Source organism: Lycium barbarum, chromosome 5, assembly GCF_019175385.1.
Source record: "Lycium barbarum isolate Lr01 chromosome 5, ASM1917538v2, whole genome shotgun sequence".
Lineage (NCBI taxonomy): Eukaryota > Viridiplantae > Streptophyta > Magnoliopsida > Solanales > Solanaceae > Lycium > Lycium barbarum.
Window position 1 is genome coordinate 80,584,585 of NC_083341.1, and position 9,298 is coordinate 80,593,882.

General features: G+C 37.3%; 1 long non-coding RNA gene across 1 annotated transcript; it reads left to right on the forward strand.

Moving 5' to 3' along the window:
* Positions 1-3,419: 3,419 nt before the first annotated feature.
* On the forward strand, positions 3,420-8,641 carry LOC132641001 (uncharacterized). Its single transcript, XR_009582534.1, has 2 exons — positions 3,420-3,940; positions 7,342-8,641. It is a non-coding gene; the product is annotated as an uncharacterized LOC132641001 (long non-coding RNA).
* Positions 8,642-9,298: the final 657 nt, after the last annotated feature.

Genomic DNA, 9,298 nt, shown 5'->3' on the forward strand with positions numbered 1-9,298 from the left:
GTAGAAGCACACTATCGGGCAACCCATGCTTGGGACAGCTTTTGACTTTCTTTTTAAAACGAGTCCAAGTTTCATGGAGAGCCTCATCAGGAAGTTGACGAAAGTTGTTGATTTCATCACGGAGTTGTAGCATTCGCGATGGAGGGAAGAACTTCTTGAGGAATGCTTCGGTCAATTCCTCCCAAGTAGTGATTGACCCGGATGGAAGATCATCTAACCAAGCCGTGGCTTCCCCTGTTAGGGAGTACGGGAAGAGCCGTAGCTTGACTGCTTCAGTTGAGATGCCCGGGTGCACATTGGTGGAACAGACCCCAAGAAAGTTCCTAAGGTGCCTGTTCGGGTCTTCTTTAGGTAGACCACTGAACAGGCCCTTAGTGTTGAGCAGGTGCAGCATTGTGTTGTTTATATGGAAACTCGAGTTTCCAATCAGAGGCGGGGGCTGAATTGCGGCTTCATAGCCTGCCCCCGCAGCTTCTTCACCAACCGCTACTGGTGGATTTTGGATAGGGATACCATCCTCTTCCATATTGCCTGCACAACACACAACAACAAAAGGAAATAAGAAAAGAAATAAAGACTAAAAGTAAAGTTTTACACTAGTTAGTAAATTTCTAGACCGTATTCCCCGGCAACGGCGCCAAAATTTGATACGCCCAAATTACACCTTTAATGTCAGGAGTAAGCAGTCGTTGTCAAATATAGAACCCAACAAGGTTGGGGTCGAATCCCACAAAGAATACAATGAAGAAATATACTTAATAAGTGTAACACCCGACTATTAGTCTATATTTCAGGGGAAAGAGGGATATAATAGTGGTTTGATTGTTGTTTGTTCATTAAAGACTAAGAATGGTTATAAGATGTAAACTTTTGGTAAATGGGACTAAGGTTGTGGTTCCAATGGAAAGTAATGCGATTGGGTATCAATTCAACTTATTTATATGCCTAAGTGCATTAAATCAAGGGTCACGCGAATCTTGCCAAAAGTTTTCCAACCAAATTAGCAAATTTCATCCTAGGCTTTTCCAAGCCCTAGAGTGTTTTATCAGAGAACGCCCATGTAGCCTTAACTAGCTTTCCTATTCCTAGCTCAAGTTATTAGATGAATTTAATGACCCAAATCGTTGCTATTAACTATTTTCCTAACCTTTACTTTCTTTTCCAAGCAAAGTAATGGTATTAAGGCACAAGTAATGTTGTATACCATCACAAGACATTAATGCTTGAAGAGTTAATAAAAAACACCATTAGCATATAAATGTAGTATGATTATGAAACCCAATCACATAACTAGCACATTTGGTCCCACAACCTTAGCTAAAAAGATTAGCTACTAATATTCATTAAAGGTAAAGCAATAAAATAAAGTGTATTCATAAAGCTTACAAAAAATTGAATGGAGAAGATGACAAAAGCCAAAGGAATCTTAAAAGCTTCACCAACCAATACTAAATGAGCTCCACAAAAATCTAGGCTAAAAAACTGTAGAATAATGAGTCCAAAACCCTAGAAAATCTATATATAGAATGTCCAAAATGGGATCAATTTCCAAACAAAAATGCCCCTGCGCATCTGGTGCGAATCGCACTTGGTGTTGCATGTGCAACCTGCGAGTCGCAGGTTGCACCAAAGCATCGCAGGTGTCACACCTTCAATCATCTGTGGAGCAGCATCTGCGACATAGGATGCGATTCACATGTGACACCTGCGACTCGCATGTGGTGTCGCATGTGGTGCACCAATGTCTGTCTTCTTTGGCCATCTCTGTCAACAGATGCTGCACCACCTGCGACTCGCAGGTGATGCCCTGGTTCAGTTCAGCTGGATTTTGCTTCATTTTGCCTCAAGTTGCTTCCGGCACATGTTATTCTACAAATTGACACAAAAACACGAGAAACGACATCAAAAGTACTTGGGGATTTACAAAGGACTAAGTAGTTGGCGTCGAATGTGCTGTAATTTCACGACACATCACTGGCCCTCTTACTTTGCCTTCTATCAATATCACACTCACCCCGTTGCAGATGTTGCTGCTCTTCTATGTTCTGGACATGGGCCTGAATACGCGAAATATCCATCCCATCTTGCAATGAAGCTGTCAAGCAATCTTTGAACAAATGTGGCCCTAAGCCACTCACAAATCTGTGTACTTTATCTCCCATATCGGCCACCATAGTGGGAGCATACCAAGCCAATGAATTAAATTGAAGGTTATACTCCCGGGTACTCATATTCCCTTGCTTTAGATTCAGAAACCTGTCAGCTCGGGCCCTTCGAACCTCGGGTGGCAAATAGTGACGAAGGAAAGCATCTACAAATTCCTGCCAAACCGGGGGAGGTGCATTCTCCTTCCTCGAAGATATATAATTATTATACCATACGAATGCTACGTCCCGGAGTCTATAAGATGCCAACTCCACAGATTCAATACCGGAGGCATGGATGATTCTCAACGTCCTCAAAATTTCATCTATAAAACCTTGTGGGTCTTCATCCGGTTTCGACCCGAAAAATTGTGGGGGATTTAAACTCATGAAATCACGAGCCCTTGCACTAGTGGATCTATCACCGAGACCCGTACTTTGCCGTTGAGCCTGAGCGGCAACCAACTGAGTCAATAACTGAATGGCCTCGATCACCTGTTGACCCAAAGCACCCGGTGGAGGAACTGGAGGCATAGGAGCCTGAGTTGAAGCCCCCTCTTGTTCTTCTAGAATAGGCGGAGTATGAGAGTTACTGGATGGAGCCTCATTATGGGATTCACTTTCTTCTACATTCATTGGTGGCTCCCTTTCCATCCGCCTTTTTGTCGTAGCCTTGTCCTTCTGGGTGGCTGTTGACACCCTATTTTGTCTCGCCTTTCTTCGAAAATATTTATTTGCGCTTCTAATATTTTTGAAAACTTAAGAACATTTATTTATATTTTATTGCAATTATTAGCTTTCTATTAATATCGTCGTTTTTCACTATCCAACTATAGTCATCGCCTACTATCATTATTATTACCGTTATTATTCTTATTATTTTCATTATATTTCCATCACTTAATATTATAATTGTCAAGATCACTTTTAACATCTTACGCATCGCATTTATTTTATACAATTAGACGATAGCATTTACTTACTTTTAAACTTTATAAATATTATCGTGCAACTATTACGATATCATATCATTTTATTTGAGTACTAATAAATATATATTTTTATATTAAGTAATACTTTAGCACACGTTAATATATAATTAACTAAAGAGTGTCTTTCATCTTAATTTGGGAGCCCAAATAAATATATGGAAGAGGGAATTTAAGTCCAAAACAAATGGCCCAAATTTCGAGCCCCAGAAGTTAGCCCATCTACAAGTGGAGGCCCAAACATTTCAACTAGTCCACTCCAAAAATATCCCCAAACTCGTGTAACCCTAGTCCTAAACTCATCAGCCGCAACATTTCCCTCTCTCATCCCGTTCCTCTTCAAGCAAAGGTTCCAATATCCCTCAGCCATGGACAACTTTTGTCCTTCTATTTTGAAGCAAAGGGATCTGTCCCTTTTACCCGCGTCTGGTGTATTTCAGAGGTCTTATGAAGACTTTCCCGTTTCATACTTCAAAAATGTATCAGCTCCCTTTAAATCTCAAACAAAATCTCACTATTTCGGGTAGTTATCTGAAGCATATCTCTGCCAAAATTCGTACAAATTTCAAAGGAGTCTCTTGACTCAATTTTGAATATCAAATCTTTCAATTCCCGCCTAAATAAAATCCCTAGCTTGTAGTTATAAATATCAGCCTTGGGATTCATGTCAAGGAGGAGGAGGAGGAGCTCACACTTAAAAAAAAAATCACTTTTTTCTATCTAAGATTTTTTCTGAACGTGTTCAAGCGAGTCGACTATTGAGCATAGATCTGTGACACAAGTCCTAGTGCACTGCACACGAGAAAGGTTAGTGCAACCCCCTTTCTTTCCTCTTTTTTCGTTTCACTTTGATTTTTGATGTGTATTTGTGATTCCTTATGTGTGCGTCAAAAGTAGTTTTAATTCCGAATTGATTATGGGTTAGTGTTTATATGTCCGATGACATAAAATACGATATTCGTTTATCTTCTGATAATGGTTGGCGCTTATTAGTATACTCAGTGTTTTTATTCGAAAATATGACTTAAGATCTCTGTTTCACTGCTTATGTGAAAGCATGAGAAATTTCTTTTTCTTTCTAGTTTAAAATGATCTTCTATATGTGTTTTCTGTCCATATTAGGATATACATTAGTACTTTTGTTTTTCTTTACTTGTTTAAAGAATACTTATAACTTGTGGAAAATATGTTTGTATGTAGCATGTCGTTAACATTTTTTATGAGAAAACTACTTCACAGTAACGTATAATGTAGACTATTTTGCTGAATCTGTATAACAAAAAGAGACCATGTCCTTTAGGACTCTCAAGCAATGTGTTATTTGAACAAAAATTATATCCCTTTTCTATTCTCTGTCTAGTAAATGAACTTAGGATACTTCTATGAAAGCTTCAAATGTACCTCCAAGTTTTAAATAGATTTTATCATCTGATCTTTTAGCAAAGAGTACAAGTTTCTCCGATTAGTAATAATCGTGACTTTGATTTCATCATTTAGATATAACGGAAGTAAGGTTTGTGATTTTTCTTTTTCTCTATTGCTGATCCATGTACATTCCTCTGTTACCTTTTAAAATTCATATTCATGTATTAATACTCTCTTAAATTTATCAACACGGTTTCATACTTCACTGTAATGTAGAATGTAGATGTCTTTAAATACTTTGATTAAGCTTACTAGTCATTTAAGATGGAATTTGGATATAAAAAAAAAACCTCTGCTTTACTAGATGTAAATCTTTTGCCCGTAGTATTCCTTCGTGAATCTCTTAGCTATCACCAGGAAGTATATTTCTGATCGTAGGGTATTTTGACATACCTCTTGTGTGAATATGCCTTCGCTTTTCAATATCAAGCGCTATTTTGAACCGTTTCGCATTTCCATTCGTTTAGTAAGACGATGAGGTCTAAGTGTTTGTTTCTTAATAAGTCATAATATGAAGCATTTGTTGATAACATTCGTTAAGATCCAATCGTTCAGATATTTTGTAAGAATTCTCTTTATTAACATGGACGACGTGTTTACGAATAAGACTAAAGCCATAATATGTACATCATGTTTAAGGTGTATGTTAATTATATAGGAAGGGCTGTGAATTTCTATATATGTAAAGGTTTCTGGTTCCCTCGATTAAAATCATGGCATAGGCTTATATTTACACAATATCTACATAAATGATAGTTGAGTTAAGGTTAAAATCTAGTCTTTCAAATGACTTATATAACACTCCTTTGAACTCTCTGAATTTTAGTTTGTGCTTACAATTAAGTTTCATGTTTGTTTCTCTTTGCAATTTGCATCTTGTTTGGATGCTGCTGGTTATGCTCTTTAAGAATTTGTCTTTGTCTATTTGTTTTCCTTATTGAATCTGCTCATTTCCTAATCCTTTATATTTTCTCTTCTTTGTTTTAATGACATATGGGAGCATTCTTGAGTCTTGCATTGAGACTCGACATCGCTGCTAGGACCGAGACTTGCATTTGCATCTCCAGTAGCACCTCTCATCCTCTGAAAATGCACCTGAACAGAATACCAAAAGAGAGGGGAGAAGTAGCGGATATTCTCTCTTATTGTATCGATCGAGTTTTAGCTTCATGATCTGCTTTAGTTCCTTTCATGGATATAGCTAAATTAAGAGGACTCCAAGTAGTTAATCTTATGGGGGGTAGTTTACAGATAATGGATATATAGAGTTCTAGTTTTTTTTTTCTTGTTCGGAGTAACGTATTTAAAGGTTTAGTAATTTAGTCTATTCTCTTCGGTTCAAGATTTTTACAAGGTTAAAAAATGGAGTTTACCTCTAATCATGCCTCAGATCGGTAGTTAAATTTGTTAATTCAATTACACCAAGTGAAGCATGGAGTCTAATAACGTATTCTTTTTTTTTTTAAATAAAATAAAAAAATAAAACGTGCCTCTTGAAATCTAAAATATTTTACTCTGTTTCTTTAAATAAAAAGTGTATGTTTTATTTTTATTTTTTGTATGTTCTCAAAATTTATTTCTAAAGGTTCAAACCTCTATTTCAAAAAAAAAAAAAAAAAAAAAAAAAAATTCTAAACGTGTAGGATAAGATTTCCTATGATTTATAATCACTTTGTTGTGACTTAGTTAATCACTACTGTTGCTTGATTATAACGACTACCTACGTTTTTTTTTTGTTTTTGTTTTTTTTTATATATACTAAGTACTAAATCCATTGTGTTACCAAATGCAAAATCTTTTACTTAATCACTGAAATACTTACATAGAAATACTTTTCTTACATTACCAATAAAACATTAATATACTATTTTTTGTCATAATTTTCTTATATTAACCTAAGTTTGGTCGGTAACCGTAATTAACGGATTTTAATAGATGCCTAACACCTTCCCATTAGGATATTTAGAACCCTTACCTAGAATTTATTAGGTTAGTAAGACCTTTAAAATTGCAGTTTATTTTAGGCATTTACTTAGTTAAAATAGGTGTCCTAATTCACCGTTAAAATAATTAGGTGGCGACTCCTTAAGTTAAATAATTAGGAATCACCAATATGTTGTACTCCGCTTTGACCTGATTAAAATGGGGTAACAGCTTGGCGACTCCGCTGGGGACTATTTAGGTTCTTAATCATAACAAACTTAGGTTAATTAAGTTATTGTGCTTTAGTTATTCCTCTTATGTGAATTAAAATTATGTGATAATTTTTGGTTATTTGCTTTAATTATTTCTTTTATGTGAATTCTTGTAATTATGTGTTATTGCTTTCTTTAAAACTGTCATTCCGCTCATATTTCCTCAAATTTTGGAAAATTCACACTATCACACGTGCACGTGATGTGTGTTTTGCGCACCCGCAAATTTCTTTCAAAAATCCCAAATTTAGGAGAGTTGGCATATGCGCGGGGTGTCCGAATTTTCGTGTGACCGCGTAGCCTTCTCACTCGAGTAGTCCGCTCGGGAACCTTGTGTCTAGTAAGTCAAATCTTAGAAGACTTAGGATAGAGTTATGCCACCAATTTCATTTAAGTCATGCATGCATAAACCTTAGGTGGGTCGGTCTTTGGTATCGACTCCACAATTAGGAAGCCCGCCAAATTGTCGACGGGTTTCATAACCCAATGACCAACAAGCATATTATGTGTGACGTGATAATAATAGAAGGATCCAAGCCTAACCATGACATGTCGAGTTTGGAAATCATTTCTTTTTCTTTTTTGTAGGATGGATTTCATCCCCCAGATCCCCTAGATTAAGATGGTCAGTGGCGTTCCAAGCAAGCTGAGGATATGGTGGGAAGATTTGGACCTTGGTAGTAAACTGGCTGTTACGAGGAGGTTGTGGTTCCTCACTTCACTGTTCCGAATCACTCCCAACAAACATGTGATTAGAGCTTTACTTCAATTTTAGGATCTAAATCGAGTTGTCTTCAAATTTAAGGACTTTGAACTCACACTCACGTTGGAAGAAATCAGTTATTTCACTAATTTGAAATACCAAGGGAGAGGTCAGATTATCCCGCACAGTCAATCAGGGAAGAAATTTCTTCGCTACTTGGGGTTGAAGAACACTAAGAAAATCCAATGCTTCGAGAATAACTGGGTCTCTTTGGATTATTTGTATGAGAGGTACGGTCGTCAAGATGGTCAAAAGCTGTTCAAGAAGGAATTCTCATGCACTCCCGCCCATTGGCAAGTTAGACGTCCCATTGTATTTGTTGTTGCCTTATTTGGGACTTTGATATTCCCACGTGAATACGGGAAGATCAGTACTAGCATATGTTCTGTGGCTCGAGCACTTTTTGAAGGAGTTGACGGCGCACAACTCACCTTGGTTCCTATGATTTTAGCAGAAATACTTCGCGCTTTAGGAAAGTGTAAAAGAGGTGAAACAAATTTCTTTGAGGGTTGCAATCTTCTCCTACAGATGTGGGCAATGGAGTATTTTTACTAACGTCCGAATATGGCAGACATATGCTTTAGTGAATCAAATAAAATTGATAGTTTTTATGAAAGAATGAAACTGTTTATATCTCCAGTCGGCACTAATGATTGGTACGAGTTCTTAATTTCCCGCACTGGTGATCAAATCCAATGGAAATACTCATTGCTATCACATACTACGGCCTACATAAGAGGTATAAGACTTTACTATATCGAGCTTATTGGGTTGAAGGGCCTCCAGCCATACGCTCCAGTACGCGTACTTCGACAGTTTGGTCTAGATCAAGTAATCCCTCTCCGAGCTAATATGAGTGGTTCTGAAATCCTCTGTGGGCCAGACTTCAGAGTTCCTAGAGCTGTCCAGATTCTTGATGAATGGGATAATATTAATCCAATAAGTATTGGGGTTGGACCGGCAAGAGGTATTCCAGAATATCATGCGTGGCTTCAAGAAGACTATGGTAACATAGTCTAGCGAAGTGGGCTCAAATGGCAAATATAATGCAGTATTTGGGGAATGCGGGAGAAGGGCCTAGCAATGACGTGGCATCATCTTCATTTCTGCCGCCAGCGTGATCAAGTGCAAAAGATCTAGGCCAAGTCTTAGGATTGTCTTTACATTATATCATCTTTTATGTATTTTAATTTATTGTCTCGTCAATGTACTCATTTTTGTTATTTCAATGAAACTTGGCCTTTTATTTCCCAACTCAAGTGTCTCAATTTAATGGCTTGGATCAATCTATCATAATCTCGAATATTTGGCGTTAGGCCTATCTCTGGCACAAAAGAGGTCCCATGCATAATAGGTCGTGCTATGATTTCTAGATTTCTCTTTTACTATGTGATTTGTTTGCTATGTAATATATGTTTATTTCAACATTATTTGTCAAATGTTAACATTATTTTTAGCAATTATTCACACTATACTAACGTAGTTTTCTTCAGTTTTGAAGGTTTTCTTTTATTTTGATTATTTCCCCAAAGGTTGATTCGTGTTGACTGTGAACTGGCGGATCACCTGTACTTCACAAGATCAAAAGCACGAGCATCCGACAACATGAATGTCTCAGGTGTATCTGAATAGACTGGCTTGGGACTTATCACCGTTCCGAGAGACGAGCCTTAGACTTCGGAGAGAAGAAATGATGAACTCATCGCCCAATTGATGCAGCAAATGGCCAACATGCAAAGTGAAATTAAGCGACTTCGAAACCTCACCAACTTGTCCATTACC